At 36.0% G+C, this 17107-nt stretch overlaps 1 non-coding gene across 1 annotated transcript; it reads right to left on the bottom strand.

Moving 5' to 3' along the window:
* Positions 1–2234: 2234 nt before the first annotated feature.
* Positions 2235–2341, bottom strand: LOC141669654 (small nucleolar RNA R71). Its single transcript, XR_012553922.1, has one exon. It is a non-coding gene; the product is annotated as a small nucleolar RNA R71 (small nucleolar RNA).
* Positions 2342–17107: the final 14766 nt, after the last annotated feature.

Raw genomic sequence — 17107 nt, 5'->3', positions numbered from 1 at the left:
ATTGATAATCGTCGATAGAGGCCTTCTTTATTCTTAACAGATATATATATAGATACACATAGAATCTGATTATCTGTTCATATCAGATTCACTTGACTTAAGAATAGATATATGTTTATATCTAATGGTGGATATATGTTTATATCTAATGGTGGATATATGTTTATTAATTATGTTATTAGTAAGGATTCTAATGGTGGATTGATTGAGACTAAGGTAGTATTTCACACTTAACAGACTATTCTAGTACTAGCTGGGTTGTCAACGTGTGTAGTTGATAAGTGGCATTTTATACCACTTCGAACATCTTGAAATAGCTTAAATTGGTGCCTTGAAATCAAGTATTTTGTGTATTTGATGCGTTTTTCTAGTGTTTATGCATTTCAGGGTATTAGTTGCATTTCGGAGGAGTAATCATCAAGAATAAGCCTTGGCATGTGTTCACCATTGCGAGAGGAAGGAAAGGGGCAGATTACGGCGAAGAAACGGAGCAAACTCAGGATTTTTCCAGTAGGGTCCCGAGCGCCCGCTCAGCGCGGCCGCACAGGAAGCTGAGCGCCCGCTCAGCTATGCTGAGCGGCCGCGCAGGGTCAGGAAAAAAGATAATTTATTTTAAGACTTCTACTTCTGTTTGGCTTCCACTTCTATGTAATCTGAGTTTTATGGGACTATTATATAAGTAGATTTAGAGACGTTTCACGAGGAGGATGGTGGTATTAAGCAAGGAGCGAAGGAGATAAGGAAGAACACCGTTTTAGCACACAGAAATGAAGAGGAAGCATATTTTCTTGTGATTCTTATTTCGTTGTAACGTTGGATGCTAGTTTTCTTACTTTGAACTTAGTTACTCTTGTGATGTACTCTGATTTAATATAATTAGTTTAGTTATTATTTTCTTGTGTTTATTTATCATGATTTCATATGAACCCATGATGACGATATGTGCTATTATGGGCTAATCTTGATCATGGGGTCGCAACGGATTTACTATGGAATTCTTTAGTTAATTTTTTAATACTTTAGTGTGTGATGATTGTATGATATCTAGTATTGGTTGTGCGTATTCATCTTATGTGCGTCGCGAACATATAAGATAGGGTGTTAATCTCTTGTGAAGCGACGGTGGAGCTTGAGGTTTTGGACTTGCCATGCTAGTATAGGTTCATGTATGATGTTACATGATTAGTGGGTAACTCTAACAGTTTTATTCGCCCTGTGTAATCAAAAGGAATAACTTGTGCTTAAAATCGTTGTGTTGTCAATTTCTGTAGACATATAGGAACTCAACATAATTGATGCATATTCAACTTCTATCTTAATTGTGGATGCTTGGTAGAATGGTATGAGTACAATGAAAGTTGGCTTTTATCAGTTTCGTGTTATTCGATTAATATCATCACTGTCACATGCTAAGGTAATAACAATAACTATTGAAGGAAGTAATAATGAAGTTGTGATCTCATGAGTGTTTTAATATTGTTAATTGAAGTGTTATTTAAGTGATAAACTAAGTAATTAATTGTAGTTAATAATTAGTCAACAATTCTAAGTGTTGGTGTCTTAACATTGAGAAATAATCATACATTGGTGCGTGAGTTAATTAAACAATAATTAGTCTGAGTCTTTGTGGGAACGAACTAGAAAGTATTCTATATTACTTGAGAACGCGTATACTTGCGTGTATTTTTAGCGCGTGTTTCCGCCCTAACAGACAAACTCGTTCTCGTACTCGCAAGAGGACTTTAGATACAGCTGAGGAGACAGACAAAGTTTTTGATATTCCGGAGAAGATAGATTTTGAAGATTCGGATTCAGGAACTGAGCAGAAAGAACCAGTAATCATGGGTGATCGTATTGTTCAGGCTGATCCAGCTCTTATGGACTTTTCTCGGCCTAAAATTGATGACATTCAGTCAAGCATTCTTCATCTGGCTATTCAAGCTAACACCTTTGAAATCAAGCCGGGCACTATTCAGATGGTACAGAATTCTGTTTCTTTTGGAGGAGCAGCGACAGAAGACCCCAACATGCATATAAGGAATTTTGTCGAGATCTGCAGCACTTTCAAGTATAATGGCGTGACTGATGAGGCTATCAAGCTGAGGCTTTTCCCATTCTCACTGAGGGACAAAGCTAAGGACTGGTTACATTCTGAACCAGCTGGGTCCATCACTACTTGGCAAGATCTTGCGCAAAAGTTTCTGGTGAAGTTTTATTCGATGGCAAAGACTGCTGCTATGAGGAGTGCTCTTACTCAGTTTGCGCAGCAACCTATAGAATCTATGTGCGAAGCTTGGGAACGCTACAAGAAAATGTTGAGAAAGTGTCCACATCATGGAATGCCCGATTGGATGGTGATCACTGGTTTCTATAATGGTTTGGGGGCCCAATCTCGGCCCATGCTCGATGCAGCAGCTGGAGGCGCCTTATGGGCTAAAAGCTATACTGAGGCTTATAATCTTATCGAGACTATGGCTGCAAATGAGCATCAAAACCCAACTCAGAGGATGATGCCTGGGAAGGTAGCAGGTATTCTGGAAGTCGATGCAACCACCGCTATTGCAGCGCAACTCCAGGCGCTGTCAATGAAGGTTGATTCTCTAGCTACATATGGAGTTAATCAAATAGCTATGGTTTGTGAGCTTTGTGCAGGTTCTCATGCTACAGATCAGTGTTCTCTTGTCAATGAATCTGTTCAGTATGTGAATAATTATCAGCGACAACAGCAGCCTGTGCCAGCTACTTATCATCCTAACAACAGAAATCATCCAAATTTGAGCTGGGGTAATAATCAGAATGCTATTCAGCCACCATATCAGCAAGGTGTGAGTAAACAGTTTAATCCACTTGGATTCCAGCAACCACAGCAGTATGCTCAAAGGCAATCATATCCTTAACAGGGAAGTGCAGCTGCACCTACTAGTGCTGATTTTGATGAACTTAAGTTGTTATGCAAGAGTCAGGCGGTTGCTATCAAGACCTTAGAAAATCAAATCGGTCAAATAGCCAATGCAGTTCTAAATCGTCAACCTAGCACACTTCCCAGTGACACGGAAGTACCAGGCGGAAAGGAAGCTAAAGAGCAAGTCAAGGCTATTACCTTAAGGTCTGGGTAAGTTGCTGATGCTGAAAAGGCAAAAGAAGGAGAAGCTGAAGTTAGAGATGAAGAAGCTAAGCAAAAGGAGAAAGCGGCGGAACCAAGGAAGAATACTGTTGAACACACTCTGCCTGAGGGTAATACAGGGGAGAAACAGCTCTATCCTCCACCATCTTTCCCTAATAGATTGCAGCAACAAAAGTTGGATAAACAGTTCGGTAAGTTTCTGGAGGTGTTCAAGAAACTTCACATCAATATACCTTTCGCTGAGGCTCTGGAGCAAATGCCTAGTTATGCGAAGTTTATGAAGAGTATTCTTTCAAGGAAGGTGAAACTGGATGACCTTGAGACCGTTGCTCTAACGGAAGAATGCAGCGCTGTTCTGCAATAAAAGTTACCTCCGGAGCTTAAAGATCCAAGTAGCTTCACCATTCCTTGCACCATTGGCAAGTTGACATTTGACAAGTGCCTTTGTGATTTGGGAGCAAGCATCAATCTGATGCCGTTGTCGATCTTTAAAAAGTTGGATTTGCCTGATCCAAAACCCACATACATGTCTCTACAATTGGCTGATCGTTCTATTACTTACCCAAGGGGCATAGTGGAGGATGTGCTAGTCAAGGTGGATAAGCTTTTCTTTCCTGAAGATTTTGTTATTTTGGATTTTGAGGAAGATAAGAAGATTCCCATAATCTTGGGAAGACCTTTCTTGGCTGCTGGCCGTACCTTGATAGATGTGCAGAAAGGTGAACTTACTATGTGGGTACAAGATCAGGATGTGACCTTCAACGTGTTCAAGGCAATGAAATTCCCTACAGAATAGGAGGAGTGCTTAAAAGTAGATGTGATTGATTCTGCGGTTACTTCAGAACTCGATCACATGCTAATGTCTAATGCATTGGAAAAGGCCTTAGTGGGGGATTTTGACAGTGATGATGAAGATGGCAACAAGCAATTACAATATCTGAATGCTTCCCCCTGGAAGCGAAAGCTGGACATGTCGTTTGAATCTCTTGGTACTTCTGACCTAAAGAATGCTGAAGGAAAGCTCAAACCATCAATAGAGGAAGCACCTACCTTGGAGCTCAAGCCATTACCAGAACACTTGAGGTATGCTTTTTTGGGTGATGCATCTACTTTACCTGTTATTATTACATCTGACCTTTCAGGTAGTGAGGAAGACAAGCTCTTAAGGATTTTGAGAGAATTCAAATCAGCTATTGGATGGACCATAGCAGACATCAAAGGGATCAGTCCTTCATATTGTATGCATAAGATTCTGCTAGAGGAAGGTAGTAAGCCGACTGTTGAGCAGCAGCGTAGACTTAATCCTATCATGAAGGAGGTGGTGAAGAAAGAAATTCTGAAATGGCTAGATGCAGGCATCATTTATCCTATTTCTGACAGTTCTTGGGTGAGCCCCGTATAATGTGTGCCTAAGAAAGGAGGTATTACTGTGGTAGCAAATGAGAAGAACGAGCTCATCCCCACTCGAATAGTAACAGGATGGAGAGTATGCATGGATTATCGAAAGTTGAACAAAGCCACAAGGAAGGATCACTTCCCTCTTCCATTCATTGATCAGATGCTTGACAGGTTGGCTGGTCATGAGTATTATTATCTTCTGGATGGCTATTCAGGGTATAATCAGATTTGTATTGCACCAGAGGATCAAAAAAAGACCACATTCACGTGTCCATTTGGCACGTTCGCTTTTCGCAGAGTTTCGTTTGGGTTATATGGTGCACCGGCCACTTTTCAGAGATGTATGATGTCGATATTCTCTGACATGATTGGAAATAATGTCGAGGTGTTCATGGACGACTTCTCCGTCTTTGGACATTCGTATGATGAATGTTTGAATAATCTTTGTGTCGTACTCAAAAGGTGCGTGGAAACTAATTTGGTGTTCAATTGGGAGAAATGTCATTTTATGGTGCGTGAAGGCATTATTCTTGGGCATAAGGTCTCTAGCAAGGGTCTTGAGGTGGATAAGGCCAAGGTGGGAGTCATTGAAAATCTTCCACCACCTATTTCTGTGAAAGGAATCCGTAGTTTTCTTGGTCATGCGGGTTTTTATCTGCGGTTCATCAAGGACTTTTCGAAAATATCTAAGCCGTTGTGCAATTTGCTTGAGAAAGATGTGCCTTTCAAATTTGATGATGAATGTTTGGCAGCATTTGAGACTCTCAAGAAGAGTTTGATCACTGCACCAGTTATTATAGCACCAGATTGGACAGAGCCGTTTGAAATGATGTGTGATGCGAGTGATTATGCGGTAGGTGCAGTTCTGGGGCAGCGCAAGAATAATATCTTTCATGTGGTCTACTATGCGAGTAAGACCTTAAATGGGGCCCAAATGAACTACACCACTACGGAGAAGGAGCTCTTGGCTATAGTCTTTGGTTTTAAGAAATTTCGATCTTATCTGCTTGGGGCAAAAGTGACAGTATTCACTGATCATGCGGCCATTCGCTATTTGGTTTCCAAGAAGGATTCGAAGCTGAGACTCATTCGTTGGGTGCTCTTACTTCAGGAATTTGAGTTAGAGATCAAGGATCGAAAAGGTACTGAGAATCAAGTAGCTGACCATCTCTCTAGGTTGGAGAATCCCGAGTCTACTTCATAAGATAAGACATTGATCAATGAATCTTTTCCGGATGAGCAGTTGTTCGCAGTTCAGGAGGAAGAGCCATGGTTTGCAGATATTGTAAACTATCTTGTCAATAATATAATGCCTCCTAATTTGACCTCAGCTCAAAAGAAGAAGTTTCTGCATGAGGTGAAGTGGTATATGTGGGATGAACCATATTTGTTTAGACAGGGGGCTGACCAGATCATCAGGAGATGTATCCCGTTCTGTGAGACGGAGGGGATATTACGAGACTGCCACTCCACAGTTTATGGTGGACACTATGGTGGTGAGAAGACGGCAGCTCGTATTCTGCAAGTAGGTTTTTTCTGGCCTACTTTATTTAAGGATGCTCATCAGTTTGTTTTAAGGTGTGATCGTTGCCAAAGAATGGGAAATTTGACGAGAAAGGATGAGATGCCGTTAAATGTGATGCTTGAAGTCGAGGACTTTGATGTTTGGGGAATCGATTTCATGGGGCCTTTTGTCTCGTCCTGCAATAATCAGTACATTTTGCTGGCAGTCGATTATGTCTCAAAATGGGTAGAAGTCAAAGCTCTACCGACAAATGATGCAAAGGCAGCGCTGAATTTTCTTCATAAGCAGATTTTCACAAGGTTTGGAACACCTCGGGTAATCATAAGTGATGAAGGGTCGCATTTCTGCAACCGTAAGTTCACTTCTATGATGCATCGTTATAATGTGAATCATCGAGTTACTACTACCTATCATCCGTAAACAAATGGTCAAGCGGAAGTGTCTAACAGAGAGATCAAGCGCATTCTAGAGAAGGTTGTTTGTCCGTCAAGGAAGGATTGGTCTTTAAAGCTCGATGAAGCTGTTTAGGCTTACAGAACAGCATACAAAACTCCACTTGGTATGTCCCCGTTTCAGTTGGTGTACGATAAGGGATGTCATTTACCTGCGGAGCTTGAGCATAAGGCCTACTGGGCGTTGAAAAAGTTGAACCTGGATTTAGATGCAGCTGGTAAGAAGAGAATGCTTCATCTTAATGAACTTGATGAATTCCGACTTCAAGCGTACGAGAATAACAAAATGTACAAGGAAAAGGTGAAGAGGTTGCACGATAGGAAGCTACATCCTAAGTTATTCATGTCGGGGCAACAAGTTCTCTTATTCAACTCTCGTCTCTGACTTTTTCCTGGGAAGTTGAAATCAAGGTGGTCTGAACCTTTTATTGTAAAAACTGTGTTTCCACATGGAGCGGTGAAAATTTTTGAGAATGATCCGGACCAAGCATTCAAGGTTAATGGTCAGCGGTTGAAGCACTACTATGGAGACATGGCAAACCGAGGAGTGGTTAGTGCCATTTTATTGTCAACTTAAAGAAGGTATACAACGTCAAGCTAATGACGAAAAAAAAGTGCTGCATGGGAGGCAACCCATGATTTGTTGTTACAGGAACCCTTAGAAGTTAATAACCTATCCAAAAACACAAAAAAATCAGAAAAACGGGACTGAAAAAAAAATTCAGTGACCCCCTGAGCGCCCACTCAGCTCTGCTGAGCGACCGCTCAGCAAGCTGAGCGCCCGCTCAGCTTTGCTGAGCGACCGCTCAGGGGTCGACTGCTAGAAAAAAAATTTTAAGTTCAACAAAAAATCAAAAAAAATCAGAAAAATAAAAAAACCAATTTTAGCCCATAAACCCACGATTTTTTCCTACTACCCCATCATTTTATCCCTCAACCCCACTTTTAATCTAGTTTTAACCTAATTCACATCCTATATATACATACACCTATCCTACATATCCCCCACAAACTTTCTACACTCAAACTCTCTCCCAAACACAAATACTCAGTTCTTAAACACTTTTATTCAAGATTCAACGACACCCAAGAGAGCACGAACTATTGATAGCAGCAGTACAGTCCCTACTGCTGATTCATCAAGGGGTACTGCTGCGAGGCCTCAGTTGAATGACAGAGCTGCGGAGGAGGAGTACACTAGGCTTTTGGGGAAGCCGATTCTGAAGGAGAGAGGGTTTTTGCCATCGGGGATGGATGGTGAGTTGCTACCTATGATTGCAGAGAAGGGGTGGATAGCTTTTTGTGAGTCGCCCGAAGCAGTGCCGATGAGCGTGGTTCGCGAGTTCTATGCGAACGCGAAGGCCGAGAAGAATGGGTTTTCTGTGGTCCGAGGACTGACGGTTGATTATCACCCAGCGGCGATTCGCCGTGTGATTGGGCAGCGAGAGAGGAAGCCCGAGGAGGAGAACTGGAATGAGAAGACTGCTGAGGATTTCGATTTGGATTTGATTTGTGCTACTCTATATAGGTTGGGCACAGTTTGGACCTTCAAGACCAGCACTAATGAGTATCGTCACTTTTCGGCGATCGCTATGAACAGGTATGCCCGTGCATGGAATGCATTTATTTGTGCTAATATTTTGCCTTCTTCGCATGCACACGAGGTAACAGTTGAGAGAGCACAGTTGTTGTGGGGAATTCTTAATGAGGAGTACTATGTGGACCTTGGTGAGTTTATCTACCAAGGAATTCTTAAGTTTTTTAGGGGAGCTAAACACATGAACATCCCTTATGCATCCACGGTCACGAAGCTTTGCCGAGCAGTGGGAGTGAACTGGCCGGCTCATGAGCAGTTGCAGTTGTCGGCCGCTCCGATTGATTCTGGGACTCTGAATGGGATGTAGGAGTGGACCGGTGGTGAGCCCGAGGAGCATGGGCTGGGTTATCGTCTTCCAGGAGGGCGTCCATCACGAGGTGCTACTATGGCTAGGCCTAGGCGTGATGAAGCTGGTTCTTCGAGAGCTCAGGATGGTGCTGGGATGGCTGATACCCAGTATAGGAGCCTTTCACGGCGGATGGATATCATGTACGAGACACAGAGCAGGTTTGCTCAGGAGCTCACCCTTGCGTTAGGGACTGCGTTTCGGGGCCTTGGAGCTGATATCCAGTGGCCAGTTTTTGGTGAGGACTCTGCATACCCGCCGCCTGATACTCCACCCACTGAGGGTGATGATGATGATGACTCCGAGTAGGTATACCCTGTGTTCCTTTCTACTACCTTCACTGGGGACAGTGAAGATTTTAAGTTTGGGGGTGGTAGTTAAGGAATATTTATTTTGTGTGTGTCATATAGCTGCATATTCATGATAGTTAGTTCATATAGTTGCATAATTTTTGCCATATATTTTTTTTTTATATAGCTTTATTTGTTTGTCATATCATATAGCTCATGCATATACCATGATCCCTTTTGCAATGATTTATCGACTGAATTGTGATATTGATGCGAGTGTAGTGATAGCATTAAAGTGATATTAAGTTGTGTAGGTTGATATGCATGCTAGAAGCACTTGTATTTTCACTAAGTCTTAGAGAATGCTTAAGGGCTAGATTGTTGTTATGATCTGATTGTTTTCGAGGATAATCTATTTATTATGATTAGAATTTGATAATAGGTTCTTAGTGATAAAGGCATGAAAAAGAAAAAAATGGAGTAAAAATGGAATTTGTTGCTAGTTGTGGCTAGGCGTCAAATGGCTAGTAGCCGGCTCGCATGATATGCGAGTAGTCTAGGGTTGAGCAAGATGGAGCGAAACGCACTTGCTCAGAAATTTTGAAAAAAAAAAAAAAGAAAAAAAATTGTGTTTATGCATAATTGATCACGAGTGGGCTCTTTGGTATTCGAGTTATTAAGTTCTTAAGGGACTTTGTGCCTAGTGACCTAAAGTTTTTAGAGTCTGGGATCCGCTAACCTAACGCTCTCTACATGGATACCATTGTATAAGTCTTTTGTGGACCTCACTTATTGCACGGTCAAATAAGCATTGTTGTCGTGAATAAAATGCATGATTCCGTAATAAGCTCCAGAATTCTTGTAGTGTTATATGTCACTTTGTGCCTAGAATTTTTATTCTTTGTATAATCATGTGATTGCCTTGATGATAGTTGAGTCATAATAACTGGTCTAGTTCCAAAGCATATCTGTTAAGCATCTGCACCCACCACGTTTCTGGCTGTATGTTCGTTTGCATGAGTTTATTGATCTTTAGTCGCCTAACTGCAATTGTTGAGATGTTGCAATTTGGTTGGTTTGTTCGTAGTAAGGGGGATCGCTGTATTTCATATAGATTGCATTCATGCATGTTGTTATTTGTTTTTGAGTCTGTGACGCTTGAGGACAAGCATCAATTTAAGTTTGGGGGTGTGATAAGTGGCATTTTATACCACTTCGAACATCTTGAAATAGCTTAAATTGGTGCCTTGAATCAAGTATTTTGTGTATTTGATGCATTTTTCTAGTGTTTATGCATTTCAGGGTATTAGTTGCATTTCAGAGGAGTAATCATCAAGAATAAGTCTTGGCATGTGTTCACCATTGCGAGAGGAAGGAAAGGGACAGATTACGGCGAAGAAACGAAGCAAACTCAGAATTTTTCCAGTAGGGTCCTGAGCGCCCGCTCAGCTATGCTGAGCGGCCGCGCAGGGTCGGGAAAAAAGATAATTTATTTTAAGACTTCTACTTCTGTTTGGCTTCCACTTCTATGTAATCTGAGTTTTATGGGACTATTATATAAGTAGATTTAGAGACGTTTCACGAGGAGGATGGTGGTATTAAGCAAGGAGCGAAGGAGATAAGGAAGAAGACCGTTTTAGCACACAGCAACGAAGAGGAAGCATATTTTCTTGTGATTCTTATTTCGTTGTAACGTTGGATGCTAGTTTTCTTACTTTGAACTTAGTTACTCTTGTGATGTACTCTGATTTAATATAATTAGTTTAGTTATTATTTTCTTGTGTTTGTTTATCATGATTTCATATGAACCCATGATGACGATAAGTGCTATTATGGGCTAATCGTGATCATGGGGTCGCAACGGATTTACTATGGAATTCTTTAGTTAATTGTTTAATACTTTAGTGTGTGATGATTGTATGATATCTAGTATTGGTTGTGCGTATTCGTCTTATGTGCGTCGCGAACATATAAGATAGGGTGTTAATCTCTTGTGAAGTGACGGTGGAGCTTGAGATTTAGAACTTGCCATGCTAGCATAGGTTCATGTATGATGTTACATGATTAGTGGGTAACTCTAACAGTTTTATTCGCCCTATGTAATCAAAAGGAATAACTTGTGCTTAAAATCGTTGTGTTGTCAATTTCTGTAGACATATAGGAACTCAACATAATTGATGCATATTCAACTTCTATCTTAATTGTGGATGCTTGGTAGAATGGTATGAGTACAATGAAAGTTGGCTTTTATCAGTTTCGTGTTATTCGATTAATATCATCATTGTCACATGCTAAGGTAATAACAATAACTATTGAAGGAAATAATAATGAAGTTGTGATCTCATGAGTGTTTTAATATTGTTAATTAAAGTGTTATTTAAGTGATAAACTAAGTAATTAATTGTAGTTAATAATTAGTCAACAATTCTAAGTGTTAGTGTCTTAACATTGAGAAATAATCATACATTGGTGCGTGAGTTAATTAAACAATAATTAGTCTGAGTCTCTGTGGAAACGAACTAGAAAGTATTATATATTACTTGCGAACGCGTATACTTGCGTGTATTTTTAGCGCGTGTTTCCGCCCTAACAGTAGTCAACCCAGCTAGTGCTTAAAATCGTTGTGTTGTCAATTTCTGTAGACATATAGGAACTCAACATAATTGATGCATATTCAACTTCTATCTTAATTGTGGATGCTTGATAGAATGGTATGAGTACAATGAAAGTTGGCTTTTATCAGTTTCGTGTTATTCGATTAATATCATCACTGTCACATGCTAAGGTAATAACAATAACTATTGAAGGAAATAATAATGAAGTTGTGATCTCATGAGTGTTTTAATATTGTTAATTGAAGTATTATTTAAGTGATAAACTAAGTAATTAATTGTAGTTAATAATTAGTCAACAATTCTAAGTGTTATTGTCTTAATATTGAGAAATAATCATACATTGGTGCGTGAGTTAATTAAACAATAATTAGTCTGAGTCTCTGTGGGAACGAACTAGAAAGTATTCTATATTACTTGCGAACGCGTATACTTGCGTGTATTTTTAGCGCGTATTTCCGCCCTAACAGTAGTCAACCCAGCTAGTACTAGAATAATATGTTAAGTGTAAAATACTACCTTAGTCTCAATCAATCCACCATTAGAATCCTTACTATCAAATCAAAATCAATTCTGCCACGATACTTAAACACGGACACGTTAATTAATATCTTAACTATAGTTGATAACGGCTTAGCAAGTTAGCCCATATTACAATGTATCTCAACAAATTTGATTTGTTATACAGATCGAGCGGTATAAGAGATTTCTTGATTCAAGAAATGTTCCGGCTTTATTTATAAATCAAGAATCCGTAAATGATTACATGTGTTTAAAATATCTTTAAATTATTGATTTTAATTAATATAAAATATTAAATTAATAATTAATTTAACATAACTTTAGTTCATTATTTTGATTTTGTATTAAAAATTTACATATAATTTCTTAAATAGAGATGAAAATAATATTATTTATTTTGATGTATTATACTGTTTCTTGGTACATACCTCTCCTCCTCCTTTAAGTATAAAAAAAAATTATATATTTGAAATCTTGAGGATTGAGCTTTAAATTATTGTTTTTCTCAAAATAAAAATCTAAGTGCAAATTTGGAATACATAAAACTGTTTGATATCAAAATAGCTAAATCAATCGACCTTAAATGATCTTGCATTCGAGTTCAAGCTAAAGTCACCGCGATAATTCTTGGTTCTAACTTTCTACATTTCTTATTTATTGATTGTTCAAGTTGTACAAAATAATATTACAGATAAAATTTGCTAACAATTTGGAAATTAATTTAAATTGATCTGAAATTTACCAGTATCGTAAATTTAACTGAAAATAATTTAAAATACTAGAACGATTATAATTTGTAGCCGATCAAAATTGATTAATAAATTAGCCGAACCGAACATGATTCAAAGTGTAAGATCCGATATAAATATGAATTAAAAAAATGATAAATCGAGTTTTAGTTTAGTTGTTATGATATGAAAATATTCAAACCAAATTTAATTCGAACCGATTTTGTCCGATCTAAATTTGAATTTCATCCGTTTTTAATTCCTCGAGACGAAACCATTCATATCAAATCCGATCTGAATAGTCCCCAATTATATCATAATTTGAATATTGATCATATTCGAAATTGATTCGATCTGAAATCAATCCGATTATCCAGAAACCTTTTCCGTTTACATGGGCATTGTAAATCAATATATATCGGAAAAGTTAAACATATGTGTGGTCTGATACTATGCTTGAAGTTTTAATTTCTTTTACTACATTATTATTCAGAAATAAAGTTAACATTACTTAATATTTTTAGGAAAGTAAAAAAATAAAGTCACAGAAAAGTCTATAAATGTAGTTATTAATATGGTGTTTGTGTATATAATCATGATGATAAGATCATTGTGGCTACAATATCTTATTATTTATGAATAAATAATATTTTGAGCGGAAATTATGGTTGAAGACGACTACAACTACAAACTTGTTCCTTTACCAGCTAGTCATTTATCATACATTCATGGGATGATGACCAAATTCCGTTCAAACTCTAATGTAATTTTAAATATATTTATTTGCACGGAAAGGTTTATACTTGCATATATTCCCAACTTTCTTAATATACTCTTTGTTTATAAAAGGAACGATATTATACATTTACTGTATAGATATGTTAAACTTTTTCTCATTTTTTTTAAATTACTTGACATCACAAATTTTGTAGACGTGTATGTGTCTATATATATATGGAAATGATTAAATAAAAATCGGGGTAATATACTAAAACATAATCAAACTGACCTAAAACTTGCAGCTGGGTAACTGAACTCAAAAAAGTTTGCACTCGACTAAGTGAACTAATATAAACTTGTAATTAACTAATTGAACTGTTAAAAAGTTGTAATTAAATTATTGAACTAATGGTCAACTTGCAATTTAGTAATCAAAGTCAAAAAATTATAAAATAACACATATTTTCATTTATATACATTTATTTACTAAATTAAATTAATAATTTTGTTTTTAATATTAAAAATAACAATTGAAATCAAATTTGTATTTATTGAAAATCATAAAAATGAAAATCGTGTTTAAATATTATATTATAATATTCACGGTTAGATTTAGGTCATGTTTGGAAGTTAGCTTTTTGAGATAAAATTAGCTTATTATATTAAATTAGATTTTTGACCAAATATAAAAGATAATATTGGTGCTTGGTAGTTAGCTGATTGAAATGGTATTTTGGTCCCAATAACTAGGGCTATCAAAAAAATTCGAAAAATCCGATATTTGTCCGAAAAATTCGCATTCGTATCCGAAATAAAGCGGATATTATCCGTATCCGAAACAAAACAGATATTATCCATATTCGAATCTGACGATTGCGGATACAGATACGGATATAGGCATATTGGTATCCGATAATATCCGAATCCGAATAAATATATTTTATATTTAAATATTTAAATAATTTAAAAATATATTATATTAAATTTATAGTGTGTTTATATGTATATATACACAAATATATATATATATATATATATTAAATATTAAATATTAAATATTAAATATTATATTTATTTTTATTTAGTTCCCATTTGCAAGTTTATTTTTATTCAGTAACCCTAGTTACAAGTTTTTATTAATCTAATAATGTAAATACAAGTTGGAGTTGAGTTCAGTTTTGTAATTTGCAAGTTCAGTTTTTATTATATCAGTGATGTTAATATCGGTAGTGGCATAAATGCAAGTTTTAATTTGTTGAGTTATGTAAATGCAAAATTTTTTGAGTTCAGTAACTCAATTGCAAGTTTTAAGTCATTTCAATTATGGTTTAGCCTATTAGCCCAATAAGAGCATCTCTTTTAAGTCACTCTTCAAATATATTATAAAATATTGAATTTTATCAACTTAATGTGAATTCAACTCCAACAACACTCTTTATATCCGCAAGGGTTGGCTCAGTTGCTTAAATACAGGAAAATTGTCCTCTTGGTCACAAGTTCGAATCCCACGGGAGGAGAATTTATGATTATGTCTCCTGAGTCAGAGCATGTCGCTTAAATGCGGTTTACCTTGGTTCACGTGGTTTGCAGGCTATTGCGTGAGCCTGTAGGGTTTACCCAGTGCGCACCCGAAGGGTAGCGGCTGCGGGTTACCTACGATAAAAAAAAGTGTAGATGGAAAATGAGTGTTTAAATTACTTTATAATAAAATATAAGTTAAGAGCAAGTGGCTCGTTCTTAAAAGAGAGGAGAGAGAGGAGACTCTAAAGGTTTTAAAGAGCCTCTGAGAATCTCTTGGAGCTCCAATTTTGATGATAATCTTTATTTTTACAATTATAACCCGTTTGGGAAACTAGATTTTATTTGAAATTCTGGATTTAATCAAATAAACTGTTTGAGAATTTGGATTTGGATTTTATTTGAAATCCGGAACATTTAAATATTAGTATAAACATGAGAATTTGAAATGACAACTCAAATCTTCTCATTTGAAATCCCTCATTTGAAATTAAATGTAAGTTTCCAAACCCACTTTTAAGAGTTTGTTTAAAGAATTTGTTGGAGATGCTCTAAAAATCAAAATAGAAATTAAAAACTAATCTAAATCATTACATGAATCTAATCTAATGGTCCCCTAAAAGCACAACACTCAACTAATCTACACCCTCCCACACTCAATCTCAGTTTTTACCCTATGTTTTTAATTTGATTTTTCCCATCAAACGTTAAGTTTTTTAAATTCCGAATTCAGTGTATTTTTCTCCGTCTCTTAACGATCGATTTACATACCACATGTGTTATGTTTCGAAGTAATTTTTTTAAAAAAATATTTTATTTTTAGTTTCTATTCTAAAATAATTTTTATTAGAGTAATCTATATATATACCAATATTTAAATAAATTCATACTTAAAATGAAAAATAAAAGTTAATATAAGCTCTTTGACTAATTTAATTTAATAATACCTAGACACCTCCCGGAATTAAAATATGCCAGGACACGCATAAACTCAATTAATTCATTCCATTTTTTATTTAATTATTCACGTCAATTGATGAGCTTTTTTTGAAATTTGACTTTACAGTATTTTTTTCAACCTCCCAACTATTAATTTACATAACATATATGATATATTTCGATGCGATTTTAAAAGTTTATTTTAATTTCTGCTTTTAATTTAAAGGATGTTTATAGCGGAGTAGCATCTGATTCACAAATAGAAAAAACCGTTTAAATAAAAATAAAAAATAATCTAAAATACATCCTCCCACGTAGAATCTCAACTAATCTCTTCCATCTTTAATTTGATTTTTCTCGTTAAACGGTAAATATTTTATAAAATATGATTTAATTATATTTTTCTGCATCTTCCAACCATCAATTTACATATTATATGTGCTATATTTGCACACGATTTAGATTTTTTTATTTTAGTTTATAATTTTCATTGTAAAGAAGATTTTGGTGGAGTAAGACTAGAGCGGACAATTTGGTATACGACACGAAACGATACGAAAAATATATAAATGGGTTTTAATTTTTGGTACACGAAACACGAATGTACACGAACACGAAATTACACGATAGATTTAGTGTCGGATATGGGCTTCAATTTAGGTACACGAAAGTACACGAAATTACATGAGATAAATATATTTATAAATTAATATATATAACACATGAATATATTTATGTATATAATATAAATATTTACAAGTATTTATAGAATACTATGTAAAAATATATATATTTATATATACACTCTCCATATTTCATTGAATTATACATTAATTTTTATATATATATATTATATGTATATATATATTATATTAATTTTTTATTTAATATACACGAAAAGTACACGGAAAGTACACGACACGATTCAAATCGGATATGGGTTTCACATATGTGTACACGAAATCATTTCGGGTCGGATATGTGTTTCATGTTTATGTACACAAAACACGAAATTACACGACACGAAAATACACGACACGACCCGATTGTCCACTCTAAGTAAGACCATATATATTTATATGCTAGTTTTATATTTCTACCAGGAAATTAAAAAAAAATGATAGAAATAATTTTAACAATTTTCGTTATACACTTTTCACTTACGCTATTTTATTTTTCTAAGAAATTAAAGAATTTTCAGAAATTTAACGAGAAGAAACATGCTGTAATTTTTTTTACCTCATTATATTTTTCATGAGATTGCAAAAGAAACATGTATATAAATAAATTTATAATTTAATAGTTATTTACCATATTTTTGTTTTGTTTTTAAAGT

This window comes from Apium graveolens, chromosome 6 (assembly GCF_009905375.1).
Source record: "Apium graveolens cultivar Ventura chromosome 6, ASM990537v1, whole genome shotgun sequence".
In the NCBI taxonomy this organism is placed as follows: domain Eukaryota; kingdom Viridiplantae; phylum Streptophyta; class Magnoliopsida; order Apiales; family Apiaceae; genus Apium; species Apium graveolens.
Note: the sequence above shows the minus strand (reverse complement) of the source record. Positions and strands in the feature narration are given on the sequence as shown.